Here is a 20956-nt window from a genome sequence, read left to right as displayed (position 1 = left end):
AGATTATTTGGTACCCCTGTTCATGACATCATAACTTGAGATCCATGATTGGTAAGATCAAATGGATTATACCACTATGTTTCCCTCTGAAAATATTTTAAGTGTGTCAGTTTTCAAGTCATAACAACTATGTACGCACACTTTTCTAGGTCAACTCCATTTGCAAAAATCACTTTTCAGACAATGTTTCCAGTCTGCAAAATCTAAGTAGCCTAATTTGACCGCTCACCATTTGTGCCCTGTATTTCTTCATGAGCCTAAATTGTAGATCCATATTGTCCTCGTGACAGAGAATCAATGCCCCAGTTTTTGTCTTTGCATGTGGCCATTTGCCCAGTTTTCAAAGCCAAATTTGAACCCAATTTATTGCTTTCTAACATGTTTGTTTGCAGGCAGTTATGAAAGGGTCACTTTGATGGTCTTTTGACCCCAAATCTTTCATGAGATGAGATCTGATGGCGTAAAAGTGTGTACAACAAAGAGTCAGTGTGCTAGTTCTTAGAGCCTGGTCAGGTGTTTGGGTCCATTTTTAAGGCCAATCAATGGACCTCCTGGCGCAAAAGTGAGAGGTTGCAAAAAGGATAAAATGAGTTTTAAATGATCAAGAAATGCTCATATTCAAGTTTAATCAGTATCAGATTGATCAATAGGTTACTTTACAATCTTAGGTGTCTGAAATTTTTTTTCTTTTTAGTCAAACCCACTTTGGGGTCCAACTAATTCTATTAAAACCGATAAAATTCTTGCAAGCCAAAGATCTTTAAGGGCATACGTGGCAAGTAATTCGATTTGGTTTAATGTTTCCATATTGACTCATCATTATTTAATTACTTTAATATCTTTTCCTTGAGCTAGAAATTTAATGCCAAATGTATCCCCATGATCTACTTCTTCTTCCTACACAGGCCTCCATGAGCTTGCTATTTCCACATCACTTGACCTTTTCTATCTTGAGAGTAGTTTGAAGCTGAGCATAAAGGATGTTGCCCATCTTGAAGCAATTAAAGAGGTTGGTTTGGTTCTTCAATTTTATTTGAAATTTTTGCAAAATAGCAATCCAATTGCATCTTTGCCCATTATTGATTGCACACTATATACCCATGAAGTGAGAATGTGTCGATTGTCAATGAAAGAAGGGTCACTCTCAAAAGGCTTTTTTTGATAGTAAAGACATTGCATTGTTTGATGAAATTGGCCCCTGTATTTATTGGCATCTATTGGCACTTAGTTACCTTGCCTTCATAGCTCAATGGTAGAGCATTGATCTTGCAAGCTAAAGGAAGAATTATGAAGATAGTGATAAAAAGGTCACTTTTCCAAATGAAGAGGGCATGGTAATCTTTCTGATCAATGAAATTAAGAAAAACATTTAAAGAGAATACATTTCTAATTACTTTAAAAGGCCAAGGTTATAATGGCAAAGCAATGAAGCCTAGGCATGCATAAAAAACTATAATCCCATGGCATGGGCAGTCAAAAGTCAAAGTTTGAAGGTTCACGCCTGGTAGGGTAGAGCCATGATAATAGAGACCCTACACTAAGTAAAGGAGTTCCACAGATTGAAGGCATTGAAGAAGCCAACAAACACTAGGTAAAGCACAAAGGATCACATAGTCAATAATAACAAACACAACAATTAAACAAAAGAAGCTCCACACATGTGTAAAGAATGGGGATCATAGTTAAAAAGAAGCACATTGCATATGGAGAAGAAGACAATGCCAAGTAGGAACACCAGGGAAAGAACACACATCAAAGAGATCATCCTCCATAATGAAAGAATGCCCAATGCCAAGGTAATAATAGAGGAAAACCATGGCAAGGGTTGGAGTTAAAGGAGAGGATCACCATATACAAAAAGCCATATTCAACACAATGTAAAAAAAAGGAATCCATAGGACACGGCAATAGGGAGTTATAACAAACAATTTGCCATGCTAAAAAAAAGTTCTCATGCCACTTTGGAAGCTGCCTAGTATAGAAAAAGACCCCCATCTGATTGAAGTAGCTCATGTAATGACAGAAAAACATGTGGAAAGAGGACCCAACCTCATGCAATAAGTAGGGAGCAAGCCACAGGTAGAGAAAAAATGAGATGCCCAAATTAAACAGTGGTAGAGCCTTTATTAAAACAGAGAGAACACATAGAGGAGGTCTGTGGAAGAAAGGGTTGGCTTGGAAGTAGCCACAAAACAACAAAAGAAGAAACCATATTCTTGAAAAAAGGGAAGAGAAGCCATTGGCTATAAAGACAAAACCCATGCTTTTAAAGAGAACACTCCACACATAGCTAGAAGACACAATACATTTTTCAAAGACTAGCATCAAATAAAAGGACCACACCCACGACAAGGATTCTAGCCATCCAAAGGGGAGCTAGGTGTTAGAAAAAACTCTAGTGACATAGAAAAGAGGAAGGAGCTGGCAGTGATATAAGCTACAGGTCAAAGCTAAGAAAAGTCGAGCAAGCAACCCAGGATTAGGTATGAAAAGGAGCAAGATAAATTGTTTGGATAAACAAATGAAGCCATAGACCAAAGTAAAAATGAACCCACAATTTTAAACTAGTAACCCATGTGAGAAAAAGAAGAAGAAGTTGAGTACAAAGAATCAAATTTTTAGATTGGAACAATAAGGAAAACCTCATGCAAGTGGATAGATCGGGCAGTAAGAAGAAGAACCCACAATTTTTTAAAAAGCATAGAGTAAAAGTTGAGGGGAACAATGGTATTCCCATTATCCCACATTGGTGGGGGAATGGGACTTTAAAGTATTTAAATACTTTCTTACACTCCATCTATTATGTCTTCAAGAGAGAAGGCTTTTGCAAGCCAAGTTTGCATAGGGGTCCCACTGATGATTTAGCTAGAGGGAATAGATAAATAATTTTGAACGAACTAGCAAGTATGATGATGTGGTAGGAATACACTTAGATTGTGACAAGTGTCTTGATCCAGTATCGGGCACATGCCCACAAGATTAAGATATGATTTGGTTAAAAAATGCAAGAATGCAGGATTGTGACAAGTGGCAGCAGGTCTTGGTTGGTGATGAGGTGGTACCATAGATTTAAACCAACATGGATGCACCATATTACCTGGATTTTGAAGATGCACACTAGTTAAGGAAAGCTAGTAAGAAAGCTATTTAAATGTGTTAGCGAACCTCACTCAAATGTTGAGATGGCACTTGATGGCAAGGTTGGAAAATCAAGAGATGACATGTGGTGCTAAATGCATGGGTTGACCACATGACAATCAATGAAAGGAGAGTTGACCCCAAATTTGAAAGTGAACAAACAAATACAATATTTTAAATTATCATTTAAAATATTTTTCAAAAGGGTATACACGCCAAAGAATTTTAAATTCAAAATGGGTTTAATCTAAAGTTTAGACTTTAGAAATTTTTTAATTCTGTTGCAATCTATACAGCTCTGGTAGAGGAGGACATTTTTAAACTTACTTTTAAGGGGTTTCCTATAGGCTAACATAGCAATGTTATATATCACCAGAATTGGAAGAAATTGAATTTTAGGAATATGAGGTTAGTTTTTTCACAGGAAGTAGTTTGTTCAAGCTACAAAAGGATTTCTACCAGATTCTTAACTTGTAATTATATTCTAGTTTTGAAGTTTAAAACTGATTTCTAGCATGGTAATGAGTAAATATATGGTAAAAATGTAGGTAGGGTCAATTTTGATCACTTATACTCAGGTTTAAACCCAAATTTTACTAAGCATCCCATGAGGTATTTAAAATTTTGGCAAACAGAATGGTTCTCATCATTGAAAAGGATATTTTCAAGTCAAATATAAAATACCGATGAGAACCAAATCAGATCAAAGGAAAGAGAGATTAGAAAGAGTCTTTTCATGGAAAAGAGAGGGAATTTCAAGTGGACACTTGTCAATTGTAGAGTAGATCCAAAAAAAAATCTTTCTATATCTTTCTCATTCTTTCTCATCGTAAGAGTTCTAGTTTTTGTCACTGAGAAACCAATTGGTTCTAGTTTTGGAGAAAAATTGCCCATTGCTATGATACCAGGTTTTGGTTCCAATCTTGATGTATTCCCAATACTGAGACACCATTCTTTAGCAATTCTTCATGTACGAACAATAGTAGGAAACACAATACAGCAAGTTGTAATATGTTAGGTGTTTTCATGTTTTGATTTCATGCATTTGATGGTATTATCTCAAGGAAATGAATACAAATGAGCAAGAAATTCATTAGTTTTATTTTGATTATTGTCTCCTACCTCAGTAATTTGTAGTCTTATGTGGTCTAGGAGAAGGATCTAAGATCCATTTGCATACCTTTAAAGTTGAATGTCAAATAGGTTTTGCTATTGGAACAAAGGACCAAGTAAATGCTTGACGTGTTTGATAGGATTGTTGGTTATGTTGAGAAGGATATTTTGTGAGAATGAGGTCTAAATGAACACTGATGTTTGAATCAAAAGGTGATTAGATAGATATGATGTCTAGGTATATCAAATATGTCCTAATATCACAAATGTATGTATTGAATTCATGGATTTGCCCAATGGATTAGGCACTGGTCAACTGCAATATCATTAAGTCTCACTGCTGCATATTTGAGGTTTTGTTGAATTCAACATTATTAATCAAATGTTTTTTCCCTTTCATGTTGAAGAATCCAAATGTGATGCCCTCACTCAGCTTGTGAATATCATAGTATTTGCATTTAGCTACTACAAGTCTGTGTCATTGCATAGGTGTTAGGAGATATAGGGGATTTTAATCTACTTTGTTAGATCTAAGGATATGTTCTGCACTGGTACCATATTAATTGGATCTGAGGTTCACCCACCTAGGTTTTGTAGATCTTGAAGTAGAAGAAGGGTCAAGCCTTATAGTTGGCTCAGTGTCTGAAAGGATCTATAAAAAATGGGAGTTAGTTGTCCCTAGATATGTCTAGTTCTCATTGGGGTAATTGGAAACTAGTAACATTTTCAAACACCAACCACTGATACATTAGGGGTCAATTTGCGACGGCAAGAAAAGGTAATATGGTTTTGGCTTTTTTTTTTCAATTTTAGCCCAATGTTGTCACAATTATGACAGCAAGCATCACAATTGCAATGCCAGCAGGATATAAGAGAAAAAAAGCCAAAAACCCTCATTTGAATGAAATCGCGTGACACAGGGTTCTTCAAAAGGAAAGGTGCGTGCGCGGGAGATCACTTCAGCAGCATTGAGAGGGGCATTGAGGCAAACTTGAGGCATTCAGAGGGTTGGGCAGAGATGCGCATCGGCAAGGTGTAAGACAAATAAACCCATTACTCCTTTTTTCTCCATGTTTTTTAGGATCAAAAGCATGCCCATTCATTTCAATGTCCAAATGTTTGAGCTCCTTCAAGTCTTTTAATGACTGTAGAACAAAAGAGGCAAACACGAGGCCTTTTAGTAGACATTTAGGGTAAACAATTTTTCTATTAAGATATGGCATATATCTATGAATATGTACAAATGAACAAACATCAATATGCATTTCACTATCACTACCTTCGCATATATGGTAACATAAACATTTTAAAAAAATCCTCTTGTCATTTAGAAAACTAGTTGCAAAAGATAAGGAAAGAGCCATATTGATAGTGTCACCTAAGACCATGCTACAAGAAGAGATTTAAACTCACAGAAAGCATAGCAGTGCTTGCATTTTGCAGCAAACTTTGAGAAACATGTCAAAAATGAAATGATAAAATTCATTTTGACAAACTCGACCACAGTGGGAGTCAAACCCATGACCTTTTGATCCAAAGTCAAATGCGCTAATCCACTATGCTATGCAGCCCTGTGATGATTGTTGTGGCCAAATTAAGTTTTTGTTACATTTTATGTTGACTATCATTTCAATGCCTATTATAATTCTATGGGACACAATTGCTCTCAACATTTTGTAGGTATATAATGAAGCTTATATAACTACTTCTCTTCAAATAATTGTGAAAAATGAAACATCAAATTCATTCCTAAGGCTGAAAATATAGAGATTAGAAGTTGGTGACCAATAATTCTCTTTAAGATGGAGGACACATTTTTGGTTACTTAGATAATGGTAATTTTACTTTGTTGGTAATTTGAGAATCTTGAAAAACCTTAGAGATCATTAAATTCCTCCATCTTAAACACATTTTGATTAAACAAACTAGCCCCAAATCAGTATATTTCTCAATTTATAGGCACAAAATATCTATGGTAGTAGGAATACACCTAAATTAGAAAGCAACTTACAGGCAAACAAATTTTAATTCCCATGAATAGGAGAGCAATCTAAATGCCAAAAAATTACAGTTCTTCCACTACTTTTATTTCAACAATCCATGCTGTTGCACCATAATTGGATGTTTATCTTACAGTGATACAAGATGTTGCTCCCTTATGTTTTAACTTGTCATGATCACCCCCTAGTTGATGTCATGGTGGGTGAATGTGTTTGCACTATGAGGAATTATCAACATATTTTGCATTCACACTCTTCATTTTAGATACTTCAACCTTGGTACACACAGAGAAGAAAGAGGCCATAAAACCAGTTCTTAATGAATCCTTTGTTTTCCTCACATCAGCAATTGGGGCTGGTGAGCTTTTGTTGTGTTTGGCGAGAGGCTCTTGCCAATGAGCTCTATGCATTCTTCTGCATGTCTTTTGCACATCCTTCTCCAGTAACATCACAAGAAATTAACGTTTGGTAACATCAAGTTCTAGTTTAAACATCATAAGACATTATGGTCTTGACAACAATATGGCAATCTACATTTGACCACAGAAAATTGCAAAATATCAACCTTTATGAGATAAATTCATTTTGGTAATTGTATTTTGGTTCACTAGGCTCAAGCTATTTGCAATTTATCTTCCCATGTCCCAAAGATGGTCATGCATTCTCATTATAACTGTTAATGTTTCTCATGAATGCCCTTTCATTTCTTGAACAAGACACTTGTTTTTAAGTGTTTGCATTGCATGCTGAGAGCTCCATGCTGATGCCTCCCATACTTCCATGGCAGTGTGCTTGGATTTGTCAACAAAAGGACATGCAAAATCCATGAAAATTTGTTGTTCCTCATAGTCCAATGCATCAAAGCTTATTTTATTTTGCATAGCCTTGGGTGGTAAGATCTCACTCCCAAATCCCATTATGGTAGGATGGTAGCAACAGATTTACGACTATATATTAAAAATTTGGCATACAAGTTGGAAAATTGTTACAAGTATCCCATTACATGAGATCAAGATTCAAGTTTAAACGTTCATATAATGAATAAAATTCAAAAATCCTTGCTCAATATTCATTAATTCAAGTATAAAAGTAATAATAGAACATTATTTTCATTGGAAATGAAAGGCCCTAAGTCCACAAAATGGCCAATAATAAAAAGTACATTTGGTTGCATGTATCTTACATAGAAATGCAGTGGTATTATATATCTGGCATAGTTATGAAAGTATGTCCCTCATTGCAAAGGTCTATAGTATCTACCATAGTTGGAAAACTTGCCAAAGGCAAAAACTCGCCAAGCCCCCCAAAAGTTTAATCGGGAAAAAATCGGCGATTTAAAAATAAACTCAGGAAAACTCGGGAACTTAAAAAAACTGTTGAAATTTAATTAAAAATACATTTATTTTGCAAAATTTAATGAGAAGATGCATCTAATAAGTTAATTAAAGAGAATACAAAATAAACAAGAAGAGTTTAGATAAATATAAATGCACAGTGCGTACAAAATTGCATTCTCATGCGGAATGCTCATGGCAAGAAGCAAAATAGTAAATAGTTCTTGGCATCAAACAATGCAGCCGAGTTTTAAAAAAAAAATCACCGAGTTTTTAGTAAAAACTCACCGAGTAATCGGCAATTTTTTTTGGGATTTACTCGCCCAGCTTAAATACTCGGCGAGTGTTTAAAACTCGCTGAGTAATCTATGAGTTTTCCATCTATGGTTGAGGCATCCTCATTTTCAGCCTTACATTGATAAAGGTAGGACACATTTTGGCCTTGTTCAATGTCCAACCCTAGATAGGGTCTTGAGGGGTGGATACCATCTTGAACAGGAAAATATAGATGAAAGCAATAGGAGTTGTGATAGAGAAGGTTCCATTAATAGTGATCTAACTTGTCCAGTAAGGCCCCCTCGTGATTATGTGAATGCTAGAGATAGTGCATTGCATGATAGCCTTTCACACAACATTGGAAGTGAAGGTACATGGTCATACACAAGAAAGTAATTACCAAAATCTTCCAAGCAGTTTTTTTAAAATAAATATTTAGTTGTGCAGGAACTAGAGGAATCAAATTTGTGTTTAGAGGATGTTCCATTGGATAGGCATTGTGGCCATAGCTTTCTTGCAGAAAATCTGGAAAGTCTTGTAGATAGAAATAAAGAAGTAAAGTACCCCATGGTTCATAAGAAAAGCTCTCCTACAAATGCAATAAAGTGACTTGCAAAAGAGATTATTGGAGTGGGAAGCCCTCGGACCCCTGATCGATTTTTTCCCACTCCCAGAGTAAAAACAGATTCTATAAAGAAGGCACATCTTACTCAAGGTAGGCAATCTATAAGTTCCAAATTCTTATTATTTCTACAATTTTCTTTTGTTATCTTAACTATAATGTTAACTTAAGTCATAAATTTGACAGTTAACTTATGGAGAACCTTCACCACGAGTTGTCTTGACACCAAAATTGGATGGTAAATATTCACACACAAAACAATCTCAACGTCCATCTTGTGTACCAGGTTCAACTCCAGGTATTTCTAGTCGTAAGGCCTCCCTGCCCCTACCAACAAATCCATTAGTTTCATGGTCTACATTCATTACTAACAGTCCTCAGAATGGAACACCTAAAGTAAAAGTTGTTAACAATGAATTTGTAACACCTAGGCCACAAAAATCTTCTTTAACTTCACGCTCATCAGCATCTTCATTTGGAAGAATTGAAGCACTCACTGAGAGATCAAACCTTACTCCAGAAGATGCAACTACTGAGTCACCTTATGTTTCTAAAGCTACCACTTTGTGGTATTCTAACAGAAAAAAATATTCAGGGCTTTGAGCTATGCAGTGTCCTGATGTATCAGTTAATGCACCCAGACTTTATCAAATTGCGAAGTTCTCCATAGCCCCTTCTAAAAATTTTTTGCCTGCTGCAAAATAGCGTGTTAAGAGTACTTGCTTAGAAATTCTTGGAGAAGAAAGTTATCATTTGAGAGTAGAGAGTAGCCCATATGGATTGCATTTAGAAAGGTCCACCTCATCAAGCTCAGGTTCAGATAGGGATGATGCAAACTATGATAGAACATAGGAGAAGTGCATGATCCATATCAATGCAAAAGCTCCTACTTCTGTTCACATGAAACCAACCTTCAATGATGTTATTCATGTAATTAGACATAGTGCTTTTTGAGTTGGTACAGATCAAGCTGAGTCAGAGAGAGGAATTGTGAGCAGCTTGCTGCAAGGAAGAATAGATGTGAATTCATTTTTAGATGCAGACAATAATGATTTAGATGTCCTATTAGTTCCCATGGGGACAACTATTACTGGCCATCATATTGTATATCAGCACCTTAAGACAACCTTAACCTCTAGCAAAGATTCTGATTATTCTCAAAAATGAGTAAAAGGAGGAATAGATCTTAAATCATATCAACAAAGAGTAGAAGCTCTTGAAGGCTTGCTAGCGCTTAGTGCACAATTACTCCAATAGCAGAGACTAGAAGAACTTGGCATAGTTTTGAGGCCTTTTGGATGTGGTAAAGTCTCCCCAAGAGAAACAACCATTTGGTTGACAAAAAGCCTGAAAGGAGCAATGAGTGATGTTCACTACATGGGTTGAGAAATGTAGATATTTCAACATGGCACTTGTTTATATATGTTTTGTATCTAGTTTTCTGATGTGTAAATATTACTTGGCCCTCAATTTGGCTCCAAGTGGAAAATTTCCTCTTTATATCTGACTTACATTGTCTCATCTATAGCAATTTTTTTTTAGATAGATGGATGATGTCTGTTTGTCCATATAGGATCTAATTTTTGGGTAGTCGCTGATGGTGTTGTTGTATGCTTTCCAATCGATGGTTGGTCTGACCACTTTCTTTAACTATGGGTTTGCTTGATGGTAGCAACCCAATTGTTGAGAAAATTTGGGGATAACCTAGTCGCTTCTTTTTTCAAGGTGATCTGAGTTGGTTATTTCTTTAGTTCACCCTGAGGAATGTTGGTAGGAGGCACAACAGCCCTGCATTGTCCTATTGATGATTCTCTTGTTGAGTTTGTATGGTTGTAACGGGTTTTATAATATAGCAGGTTTACAATTTTGTCTTGAGCTACATGGTTATATATTTGCAATATCATTTTTTTCTACAAGAGCAGCAAAGATGCCAAAAGAATTGAAGTCAAATTCCTAAGTTGTGTGCCATAACCATAATACAGTGTAGTTTTTGGAAGGGAATGCAGGCTCGCAGTATCATATTCTGTATAATGGAATAAAATGCAACATATTCTTTTGGAAACAATGGTCAATTTGCAATAGACCAGACCGCAAGTGCATTGTTATATCATGTAATTCCAATCAAAATTTTAATAGTCCAGCACATTGATAAAGTTAATTGTAATAGGCCAGCTCATTTCAAGAGTTAATTGTAATTCTCTCTTTTTAAAAGAGCCTGTAACATTATTGATCATGGCATTATATTTTATGTAAACGAAAGTTTGCAGTGGTTTCCTACTATCTACCATAGTAGTAAAAATCTTCTTAGTAAAAAAAAGGCAAACCAAAAGATTCAAAAATTATCGAACTATCATGAATCAATCAAGAAAAAATCATATTTTCAACACACGTAAAATAAAGATGAAAAAATTAACAAAACATGGTTTTATAGAATAGAGATACAAAAATAAAATAAAATGAAAGCTTATTCCATAAACTATGAGATACATTTTTTCTTATTTATGTTCATATTGTATTTGATTAAATTGTATTGCACAACACATACTACACATTGCATAAATGATAACTAATTGTTGATAGTTTTCAATTACAATTTCGTTTGTATGAAGTCAACCTAAAAGCTAAGTACAAAGTTGCAAAAAATTCTATGTTCCTTTAGAGTCTTGGGAAGGGTGGGACCTAGGATCTTGATTTGGGGATGGTGGTTAGCAAGGGTTGATTTGGGGACAATCGTTGGCACAGGTTTAGGGATGGAGCACCTAAAAGGGTCAAGAGGCAATGTCCCTTATAGGGATTTGGGGTTAGTACCCTCAGCAAGATTGACAAGCAACATCCCTTTTGTAATACAAGCAACATCACACTACCATTTTTCATAGTGATAGGATGAAAATTGATTTTAAATCAGAGTAGATACAATTCAGACATGTCCTTTACAATTACATAATCATGAATGTTGGCAATTAGTGATTAATCAAAAAATCACATTTTTTGGCTTCATCAACACATTCCTCGTAGCATCATATGAAGTTCCTTACACAGTTGGAAAATGTGGGCTTAGCAAAAACTTTGGTAAATTAAAAATTGCTTCAGTTTATTTAAAAACAACTTTCTATTATACATAACAATTTTTCTGCTATCCAGGATTTTACTTGATGTTGTTTCTAGAAGAGATTGTATATATTTTTTGAATCACAATGTTTCAGATCTCACTCTTTGACAATCACATGGGATCTAGTTATGATCCTCTATATTCATATTAGAGGCTTTAATGTTGAAATTGGCTTAGCAAATAATCATGATGATGACCATAGGGTCTCTTGATAATTTTTTTGGTGACTAATCTATTTATGTTAAAGCAGGATGTATCAGCATTGATTGTAGCAGAAAAACAAGTTACACAAATGAAAACTTGCATTGTTGCACTTATAGCTGACATTTGACACTTGGAGTTGATATACACGTTTCTTTGAGGTGGGTGATAACAAAGAGATCATCAATTTTCACTGTGTTATCTTCTGGCTACAAGTCTACACCATTCTTCACTATTTTTTATTTATACCTATTACAATTTTATTTTTCAAAATGTTTATCACTGCCACAGTTTTTGACAGTTGGCTTCTTTGTATTAACGCCTATAAGGAGCCATTGGAAATTGGAAGATAAAGGTTATAAATCTCAGGTAGTTTGTCTACGAAATTTCTTTTGGATTTGGTTGTGTTACATGAAATGTTGAAGTAAGATGCACTGATTTCGACCCATTCTGATTGATTTGTACGTATTCTTATAACCAGTTCCATATATTTAATTACATTTAGACACTATCTTTTAATGCTTTATTTCAGTGTGCTACATATTCTATTTCATATTTGTGATATATGATGAAAGTATTATAACATATGGAGGAACAGTCAATGAGTGGTGTGGCCAGTTGAAATGGTTTTAGTTTCAATTTTACACCATTTGATACAAATAATCAGTTTACCAATCAACCCCTAGGTTCATTCCATTTGCAGTAAAATCTTCATTACATAGAAAATGTTCACAAAATCTATGTCAATGCTCACACATCTTCTTGGACTTACGCAAATCTATGTCAATCCTCACACATTTTCTTGGACTTACGCAGGAACTATGCTGCCCTGCAGCTCTTGTTAAATATGTTATCAACTTGACTTTTCTATTAAAGGCTCTCATGCTGAATTGAAAGCCAAGTAAAGAAAAAGATATTATACACTATTTTGTTGGTACCCTGTGTAGCATAACAAACTTGTTCTTACTATAAGAAAATTTTCTTTTCTTTTGTTTCATTGCAGATCTTCTGCTTGCATGGAGGTCTCTCCCCATCATTGGACACACTTCATAACATTCAAGCTTTGGATCGCATACAGGAAGTGTGTCTATACACATAAGTATAAACTTCTTCTTTTCCCACAACACATATAACAACAATTTTAAGTGCTTGCAAGGTATATACTTATGAATAAATATTACATCCTAATTTAAATGTATGAAAACAATTTTCATTCCTTTTAAGCTTCATTCATCTTGAGGTGCAATTCACAAACTCAAGAATAGTGGCTTTTGTTCTTCAGGATACCTTTAGGGGAAGAGTATGTGAATGCCCCCTCATGTCTAGAGTCCAGTTTAGAGGAGATGGCTATTTACACTGCTAAGGTTTGTTGAATCTAATTCTGAATAACATTGCTTGCTATTGTTGAATCTAATCTAATGTATATTTTAACTAGATTTGTAGCATATATGTTTTGAAATTTTTGTTAGGCCTTGTAGTTTGTATAATTTGATTGTTGGAGAGCTTCTACAACTAAGTAAGAAGGCCGTTGCATGAGTTATAGCCGCGCGCTCGGGTATGAAAATTGTTTTTTTTTTTATTCTAATGTATATTTTAACTAGACTTTTAGCTTATATGTTTTGAAATTGCTTTTACTGGCTTAATGTTGTAAGGTCTCTTGAAATAAGACCTTTAGGTGGTTGGTCAAAGTTTTACAAATAATCTTAGGAATAAAGTCAAAGAAAGTATTTTTAAAATATTAATGTATTTAGCTAGGTCTAAGAAGATTTGTGTACTTTCGACAGTTTTGCTTAGTTTGTGAAAGTTTTAGACCCAAGTTTTCATAGCCCAATTTTTGCTTCCTACAAAGAACGATCATGTCAGATAATATAAGTGAAGAACAAAATAGGGAGACAATTGCTAGATTGTGGTCTAACTTGAAAAGAAAAGGTGATGGAAAATGTTATTGTCCTTGCAATATTTGTAAGGGCTTAAACTGTAGAAGACTGCTAATCAAAATAGTTAAGAGACATTGTAGGGAGAATGGTCACATTGAAGGGGGGCATGACTATCATCCACTGGTAAGTCATTCATTATATCATTTTAACAATTTATATACATATGAAATCACTTGATGATGAGTTGATGATCATGGTTTATTTATGTTAATCAATTTTATATAGGTTGATCTTCCCAGGGAAGTACATGATATGAACCACAACAATACAAAGAATATGGTTTTCGAAGTGGAGGAACATGGAGGTGCAAATATCCAAGGTGAAGATAATGATCCCATGGAAGATGACAATCATGCGCCAGAAAACACAATTGAAGAGGATGGTATAAATACATTGATCCATGACACATCTAGTCCAAGCATATCTGATCATGATGATGATGATAGCCTCAATATACCTCTAATTTAGAAGGCATACGAGCCCCTATACAAAGACTCCCAAACAAATCTTCTCTCTATTGTATTTTTGTTGTTGAACTTGAAGGTTATGAATGGTTTATCCAACATAACAATGTCACGTATGTTAAGGTATGTCATAAATGTCTTTATAGTTAACAAAGGGTGAATAATGTACCACTAATATTGTTTATATTAACAACTTATATTTTTTTCTGTAGATTTATAGGTGAGTTTTTGTTACCATCATCAAATATTCTACCTCGCTCATATCGAGAATTAACTATTGTTATGAAAGATATTGGAATGGAGTATGAAGCAATACATGCTTGTCCTAATGATCATATTATATATTATAAAGAACATGAATTTTCAACACAATGCCCTGTATGTCATACAAGTAGATATTGAACAGATCGACTAACAAAAAAGGTGCCTCCAAAGGTTCTTCGTTATATCCCCATTATTCCACAGATGCGACAATTATTCAGGTGTAGTAGCTTGGCTCAATTTATGGATTATCATGCACGCAATAGAAGTCGAGATGACATTATTTGAATCCCTATAGATGGTCTGGCATTTATGCACATAGAGGAAAAGTGGCAACACTTCAAAGAAGAACCTTGTAATCTCAGGCTTTCATTGGCAGCGGACGGTGTCAATCCATTTGGAGAGATGAGATTTGTTTACTCGGTGTGGCCTATTTTCGTTATCAACAATAACATTCCTCCATGGATGTCAATAAAGAGGGAGCACATTATGTTGGAAATGATTGTTCTAGGTATCTTATCATTTGATAGTTATTAATTTACATGTACTTACAAATCTTGTACTAAAATGGTCACAATAATTATGTAATGTTACTATTCATTCAAGTAGGTAAATATCAAGTAAAAGATATGAATGTATATATTGAGCCTCTTATCGATGAGTTGGTGGAGTTATGGAACGATGTCACTATGTATGATGTGTCTGGACCAATATGACAAAGACAATTTCAATTCCATGCATTACTTGCATGGACAATACATGATGCCCCAGGGCTAACACATTTTTGTGGTATGTTATAGTGAATTCAAGTTGCGTACAATAATTCTAATTATAAAAATCAACATATTTAATAATCCAATTACATCATTATCTTGTAGGTTTTCAAACAAAGGGAAAATTTGCATGTCCACTTTGTGGTCCAAAGATGAAATCTCGTCATTCAAAAAGTTTAGGAAAGCAGGTGTTTGATGAGTGTAGACACTTCCTCCATAGGAATCATAAGTATCGAAGTACGAAAAAACCTCTTTTCAATGGGAAAGAAGAGACTACATCAAAGCTATGAAGAATGAAACCTCACCTATGGAAGTTGGAATATAATAGAATTAATTATCGAGGTAATGCCGTTCCACCTAATGGTTTATGTTTCTAATTTATATATTTCTATTGTGATTTTTGTTGACTAATTGTGTAATTGATGATCGTGAAGGTCATCAAGGCAATACTAAAAACCTTCCAAAGGGACTAAAAAGCTATCCCAGAAAATTTAGTAGGTTTCCCTACTATGAGAACTTACAAATTGTGCATTTGTTTGATACTATGCATATCAGAAAGAATATAATAGAGACATTGTGGGAAATATTGGATGGAAGGCATGACAAAGAAAAAATTGTCAAAATTTTTAATGACATACATGAATCCAATCATGCATTGAAAAATTTCATTCACTCAAATAGCAACAAAGATAAGATTAATATAAGTGCCCTTCCATGGTTATTAACAGAGTAGCAAAGTGATGCCATAAAAGAAGTCATACAAAAAATTTGATTTCCCATAGGATTTTCTGCAAACATAAACAATCTCATATCAAAAAAAAGTGAATTTGGGCCAGGGCTCAAAATGCATGATTGGCATACTTTCGTCAAGGTAACTTATGTTCTTCTATATTTACAATATATTCATAAACTACGTGTACTATTCATTATGTTATGTTAGAAAACAATGAAATGATTGGTTTATAATTATTGCAGTATGTGCTTCCTCTATCTCTCCTAGAGCACTTAAACAATAACATCAAACAAGTGATATACGATCTTGGAAAATATGAGGTAAGCAATAATATCTGTTCAATTTTTTCTATATATTTATTATATTCGCGATTTTTTTTTCTTGCTATGTAATCTATTGTATATTATTTTGTAAAGTCTCATATCTATATATTTTTTTTATTTGAATCTCTTAATGTAGGTGGTTGTCATCTAAAGAAATCCATAAAGAAGATATAAACTATTGGAAGAGAAGAATTCCTCATTTACTATGTGAAATTCAAAAGTGTCTACCTCCAACTTTTTTCAATGCACAGGAACACTACCTCATACACCTAGATGAGGAGATTGAATTGTGTGGACCTATACACACTTGGTCAATGTGGATGGTTGAGAGGCATTTGAAATCTTTGAAGGCTTTGATTCAAAAAAGAGCACATCCTGAGGGTTCTATGGTAGAGGGATATATGGTATACCAAACTATGGTGTACATTACTGAATATCTTCCTAAGTTTGCATCAAATATCCATGTAGATCACATTTTGGATCTCGAGCCTTTTAAAAAATTAGAAGGGGAGTACTTGATGGGGAAAGGTACATTGAGGAAAGTGAGAGGTAATAAATTATAAGATTTTATTGTAATAAATTATTTCTTAATCTTCGAAATAAATCAGTTGTAAGTTGTCTATTTTTTTTTTGTACAGGTGCTCAAGAGTGGGATGCACTACATTTGTATATTGCAAACAATCTTGATTGGATGATGGTATGGATTGAATGATGTCAACATTTTGGTCGCACATTAACATGGGAAGGTGTATCTTCATTGGTTAAAGAAGCTCATCATAATGGAGATTCCAATGTTACGCAAAGGGAAATAGATTTAGCACGTGGTTCAAGAGATTTCCAGGCATGTACAAATTTATTAATCACCTGTATGTTTATCAACTCACGATACAATAATTTTGATATGTTTCACATATTATTGCAGGTTAAACACCACAAGGCTATGTTCTGTAATGGTTAGAAATTTTGCATCAAAGTGTTGGATGACACAAAGAAAACTTGTGATTCAGGAATAACTACAGTCTTTCAAGTGACTAATATTTCATCTAGAAATGACTTACATCCTCAAGAGTCTAGAAATTGATACTATGGCATTTTGGATGAAATACTTGAGTGTGACTTTAGTTCCTTCAAATTAGTACTCTTCATTGTCAAATGGTACAGGCTATAACTTAATCCAAATGATCCTGCTAGAACTGTTATTGAACATGATAATAGATTTACAATGGTTAATACAAGGTCATTTGAGCCAGTTGGGGATGAGCCTTATGTTCTTCCAAGCCAATGTGAGCAGGTATTTTACTTAGAGGTTCCACATAAATTGGGTTGGTCATTTGTTGTTAGACATGAACCGAGAGGAAGGCCAATAAAGTATAATGCGATGGAAGAAGAAGATACCGAAGAAGTAGAAGATGATGTAGATGGTGATCACGATCGATAGTAATTGGATGATGTTCCTGACACAAATTTTCATGAAGAAGAAGAAGAAGATGATGACGATGATGTTGCTACTGATGATGATGATGAAGATGATGTTGATGTTGATGATGATGTTGATGATGATGACGACAATGACGACAACGACGACGACGATGATGGTGAGGATGATGATGATGACGATGATGATGAGGATGGTGATGATGTAATTTAGAGGTATGCCATCAATCCTTAATCTATTTAATATTCATTTCTTGATAGAAATATATTTGTCTTATATATATGGTTACATAGTTTATTCATTATCTATTTAAAAGCTACAAGTTTCAACTACAAATAGAATACTGGTAATCTAAATTAACTATTAATCTAAATTAATTAAATAAAACTATTTAAAACACATATTGATGCGTGAATGTATTGAGCCTTATTTTCTTTTAGGTCAAAAGCATTTGTAAGTGTTTAGTTTAGAAAAGAGAATTCACTAAATATCTATAAAAGGGAGTTGTACCTAGAATAAAATTCATAGGGAAAACATAATATAAGTTCTTACCCAATTTTTTGGTTAATAATTCTGCCTTCGTAGGTGATGCAGAGACCCTAGGTGGTCTTGCAATCATTCATAACAAGAGGGACTTCCATAGTGTTCTCACAACACCAACCAAGCATCTTCATAAGATCCCTCTCCTTGATCCAAGCCAACTCCATAACCTATCAGAGTGCACACCAAATCCTTATGCCACCTTAGGTTCTACATCTTTGGAATAATCCCATGAATGTCCCTCAATCCATCCAATAGATTCATCCAAGCAATCTAATCAACATACTATCAAATGCTCACAATGCCTCAATAGGTGCCAAACTTGACTTCACCTTAACTAAGTGTTTCCTCCACCTCCACACACATCAAACAACTTGAAATAGCATGTCCCCAAGGTGACTAAGCCCTCAACTCATCAGCTGATACAAAAATCCAATTTTAGCCCTTCACTAGGCCTACTTCCCTAGTAGGCTTATAATGTGAGCCTGATTTAAGTGTTTTATTGTGTACCTTTTAATGTTTTTAATTTTTGTGTGATGCTAATGATGGATTTGATTATGATTATGATGTGATTATGCTCATGATAATTGAATTACATTTACAGGAAACTGAACCCCTTTCAGGAGCATCCCGCACAGTCTCATGGATCGACAGGTATAAGTCAATACTCCTTATAGATAGTCTATTTAATACACTTATCAATAATAAGATTGATGTCTTCTAAGATCTCTCCCATTTTCAGGTACCAGTGAATAGGTAGTTTTTAGAAGTGTCTTCCTCGAGTGAGGGAAATATAGGAATAGAAGAGGAAAGTGAGACATGCAGTTTATCTAGAATAGGGAGATTAACTAGAGGTCAAAGGACTAGAAGGAAATTCAATAAATGCATGAAATTTTTCCTTTCTCAAGGGGGATCGTGTTCTTATGATGATGAGACAGAAGGTGACATCGAGGTGCCCTTGAGGTACCAACATCTACGGAAACATTGGGTACCCAAGGAACTTCCTCCAATAAACAATGATTTTTGTGTTAACGAGAGGATATATCGCATAGCACCATCATCACTACATGGTTTGGGCCTATTTTCTATGGAAAGCATAAAGGTGTCTTAAAACAAAGTTTCTGAATTGATGGAGTATGTTGGACCATGTTACGATTACAAAAGTTGGATGCATATTGTTAAATATAAAAAAAGTATGCGTAGGTATGCCCTCTCGGAAAATTATATACAATAGCAAGACAATAATCAAAGTAAAAGTGTGGCTATATGCATTAATGGAAGGCCAAAAGCAACAGGGAATATTGCAAGTTTTATAAATAGTACACGACTTGGGTCAACTATAAAGCAACCCAATTGCATATTTGAGGCGTGCGAGGGAAATCATGTATTCATCTGTGCGATAAAATCAATATGTGCAAGGGAAGAGCTTCTTATTGATTACAATTTGAACCACATAGATACAAACAAGGCTACTATCATGGGGGCGGTACATACTATTAAACCAACTTCTAATCAATGACTCAAACATACCATTTAGTCAATAAGTTTTTGGCTAACATTTTTATACTTGATCTTTGACACAGGGGCACAATATGGAGCAACCGCCCGGAGGGGATGCTGGAGATGTTCTCAAATCATCTACACACGAGCAGGTAAAACTCACTGTAATTGTGCAAACTAGATAGAAGCCAAATGTTATTTTTTTAATGTTGTTTTCTTCATTGTTTTGGAGTAATTTTGATAATACTAATACTATTGTTGTCACAAAGGGCCAGTGGTCGAAGGGAGGGAAAGGAACCTATAGTCCCTAATCAATAGTCCCCTTGAGGAGGACCCTTTTATATTGATTTAGTAGACACCGATGACTCGATCAGTTTGACTAAAAAGTTGCTAAAGAAAATTGGTAGATAAATTTTACGTTTGGCAACCATAAAGCCTACTACTCAGGAAATAAGAGAAAGGGGAGCTGAATTGATGCACACCTCTGAAACCTTAAAAGTAAGTATTAATGAAATTTTTAATTATAACAAGAGTTCAATAATGGTTTTTATGTTATGCTCTTGTATGGCATTAATTAAAATATGGATGTGTTGTCTTTACAGAGTTTTTTGCTTAATTTTGAGCCTCGTTCCCATGATGAGGGTGCTGCAGCTGCTTTAGGTAGATCACATGTTCCATTCCCCACTTCTATTTTCCACTGAATATATATAGGAATGATCATAATCATTGACAATACGTGCTCGAACAATCCTTTTTTTAATGCTCTAACAATCTTGTCCATGCTAGTCCACGCGTTCTATATTTATGCATGCTCTAACAATTTTATTCTTTAGCTTCACATCAATTGAATCCTATGATGACACTGCCTCCATCCAGGACAACCACAAATCTCTTTTTGACTACTGAGTCAGCAACACGCAGCTTACAGGCATCAACTGTTGCACCATCTGCTGGTACACAAATCCCTCTTTTTGTCTCTTATGACAGCAACAAATAGTTTTTTTTTACAACTTTTTAACATCAATTATCATTTTTTCTTTTATACTTCGTGACAAAGACTTATGAAACTTATGAAACTTTTTGCAATAGGAGTTGCAACATCATTTCCTGGATGTTCCTTATGTTCCTAGTATAGGAACCATGAAGGATGTCACATTGATCGTCAGCGATGATGAAGGCATTCCATTAAAAGTAGAT

The 20956-nt window shown here is 34.7% G+C and overlaps 1 non-coding gene and 1 pseudogene across 1 annotated transcript; one reads left to right on the top strand and one right to left on the bottom strand.

The window, feature by feature from the left end:
- Positions 1 to 9869, top strand: part of LOC149570251 (uncharacterized) — a 28109-nt pseudogene extending 18240 nt beyond the window's left edge.
- Positions 5749 to 5822, bottom strand: TRNAQ-UUG (transfer RNA glutamine (anticodon UUG)). The gene has a single exon. It is a non-coding gene; the product is annotated as a tRNA-Gln (tRNA).
- Positions 9870 to 20956: the final 11087 nt, after the last annotated feature.

The sequence above is a fragment of the Cupressus sempervirens genome, chromosome 3 (assembly GCF_028749045.1).
Source record: "Cupressus sempervirens isolate cs-2001-9-10 chromosome 3, ASM2874904v1, whole genome shotgun sequence".
Lineage (NCBI taxonomy): Eukaryota > Viridiplantae > Streptophyta > Pinopsida > Cupressales > Cupressaceae > Cupressus > Cupressus sempervirens.
This window is presented reverse-complemented; position numbering and strand designations above follow the sequence as displayed.